The sequence below is a fragment of the Mus pahari genome, chromosome 15 (assembly GCF_900095145.1).
Source record: "Mus pahari chromosome 15, PAHARI_EIJ_v1.1, whole genome shotgun sequence".
In the NCBI taxonomy this organism is placed as follows: Eukaryota; Metazoa; Chordata; class Mammalia; order Rodentia; family Muridae; genus Mus; species Mus pahari.
In genome coordinates, this window is record NC_034604.1 from 23,821,552 (window position 1) to 23,824,478 (window position 2,927).

At 39.4% G+C, this 2,927-nt stretch overlaps 1 pseudogene; it reads left to right on the forward strand.

Moving 5' to 3' along the window:
• Window positions 1–379: 379 nt before the first annotated feature.
• Window positions 380–499, forward strand: LOC115065541 (annotated as a pseudogene).
• The last annotated feature ends 2,428 nt before the right edge of the window (window positions 500–2,927 follow it).

The window sequence follows — 2,927 nt, forward strand, 5'->3', positions numbered from 1 at the left end:
AGTCCTCCCCCCTCATTTCTTACATTATTCTTTTCCATTCATTTAATAAATGCTTATTGAGCATTTTTTTCATTAAAAAAAAAAAAGTATGTCCAGAAACCTCAGTTTGTGGTAGACCAGTGCTCCCCATTTATGTCAACTGAGGGATTCCTCCTAGCCTTAATACCAGTTAAGGAAGGTCATTGGAGATATATACACACACACACACACACACACACACATATATATATATATATATATATATATATATATATATATATATATATACTTCATTTCTAAGTATACCTGTGACAGGAGATAGATGAGTTGGGCAGGAAGATCAGTAAAATTATACTATGTATGGTGCAAATAAAGTGGCCACCCAGTAATAATTATGCAGCCTGCCCATAGAGGTGTTTGAGGTATGGTTGCATCAGTAGGTGGCAGAGAGAAGAAAGACGATGTCTAAACTGAGAGTGTTCTGACCTATGAACATCTGAATCATTAGTAGCCTAACATTCCCTGAAGGAAAAAAAAAAAAAAAAAAAGAGCTTGAGATGACCTCTCGTTTGGAATCAGAGAGCCCAGACAGGGAACTAGCCTGAGATTATGAAAAGGCAGGCCTGGGGAGGAGATCATGCCCACAATAACCCCTACCTGGTGTCATAAGGAATGAGAGGGATATATAACACTCTTGTGACCAATCCTGAAATGACCTCGGACATTTAGAGACTATGGGAACCACTAAGATGAGAAAGTAATAGGTAGAAAAATGGGAGAGGAAGAGACACACAGAAGGATGTGAGCACAATGAGCCGAGGCAGAACTGGAGCCTTGAAGGTGTTGGCATAGTGTTATTGTGCATTGTGTAAAAGCATTCACCTGTCTAAAAAATGCTGTTGGTCTAGGAGCTTAGGCGGGAAAGAGGGCAGTGGATGTTCTGGTATACAGAGAGAGGATTTGGGGGATTGAGTAAGATGTGGGACGATTCTCCCCAGACACAGAAGAAGAGCGATTGTATGAAACTGAGGACCAGGCAACCAGCCACATGGCAGAAGTTAGACTAGAATAATGAGATATTGAGTTATGAGCTAGTCGGGGAATGAGCCAAAGCTCATGAACAAGGTGCTTGTTCTAATAAAGACTCAGAGCCATTGTTTCTGGGATCAGGTGCACAGATTACAGTAAACAAGCCATAAAATAATGGTATCTACCATCTGGCACATAATCCAAGATTAGGACATGAGATTTAGGCTTTAGCTAAAATTTCTAGAAATAGGAATCAGATCAGAAAGCCCGGATAGCAACATTGAGCTGAGCACTTTAGCAGAGACCAGTAAATAGCAGCTAGAATGGAGGAAGTGTAGTCTTCAACAATCTGCTGACCGGACAGGAGGCTGGGTCTCTTTAAAAGAGAGTGAAAGCAGACCAGAACCTCGGGTGTGCCCCAAGGTGAAAAGCTTCCCAGAACAGCAGTTGAACAACAGACCCATACCCGCTGGCCAGCATGGTCTCCAATGCTCACTGTGGTCCACACTAGAGCCAGAGTAGCTTTAGCAACTGTGTCAGGAGAGCGAACTCAGATGGCAGGTGCCAGAACTTCAAGGCAGCTTCTCTCAGGATTTCCCAAAAGCACTGTTCCCTCTGGTGAGGCACATAGGCCCAGAACTTCTGTCCCCTTCCTCCTCTGCCCCTGTGAGCAGAATAATTGGGGGAGGACCAGCAGCCCACTGCATGAGTTAGCTAAAGAGTTGGGGTCACATTAAAACAGCATGGGATGAAATTTGAGAATCCTGGCATCTATGCACATAAAGTATTGGGTTAAAAAGAAAAATACCAGAGAAAGCATTCTGGGCATATAAATCATAAGATGAAATATTTAGTTTAAAAATAAGAAAGTGAAGCCCTTAAGAAAAGACTTAGAGATTAAAAGGAAAAAAATGTAATTTTTAAAATGGAGAGAAACACAATGACACAATGCCTCTAGATTCCATATAATTTTGTTTGTCAGCATACAAATGGGTTGGTTTTTCAATAATGATTACAGCTATTTATATTCTGTTTTGGAGAGATGAGAATAAGGCAGACTTGGAGATAGAACAGGTTGAAAAATGAGATTAGATTAGATGCTAGATTAGAGGCTATGGAGCAGAGATTAGAGAATCTGGAACCTACAGCAAAAGTAGAAAGGGTGTTCTAGATTTTTTTAAAAAATTGCAAAGACTTGAGGAATTCGAATGAAAGCCCATAGAGATACAATATTCTGAATTAAGAATGCAGAATCTGCTTAATGATGCTACCTTAGAGCAGTATCATACCGTAGATTTTATGCTTCATTTTGTAGAGTTTGAAGAATTAAAATATGTATACTGTCAGAATTCTGAAGGGATTCTGACTTAAGTTCTGAAAGGAATGATTCTGAGATTGCACATTTTGGTTAGAGATAATGGGTATCTTGGAAGTGCCTTACAGACTGAGACTGAACACTCTTCATCATGCGTAACCATTAGAATATAACAGGGTTTTTTGACATTATGGCTTAGATACATCTTATACTGTTACAGGGCAAGCAATTGTGGGGAAATCTAACAGGGCATTAAAGGAAATGCGTGTAGAACTGAAAGGGGTAACAAAGAGATAGGTTATAGAGATCGGAGATAGATTATAAAATGTTATTAATTTTAAATTTCTTGAATGCTAATGAACAAAGACAAAAGCTGCTGAAAGCTATTATATTATGGAAAAAAACTGATAAACTAAATCAGTCTGTGTGTAGTAGGGATAAATTAACTTCTGAATTGAGGGAAGGAACTGTGTTACTAAAGGAGAGTGTTTATACATATATTTCCACTGGAAAAGAAAAGCTATGGATTCATTCCATTTTTATGACCAGGGAAGACCCCGTGAAGATCTTGACTGCAGACAGGGAGAAAATAATCAAGAAGACC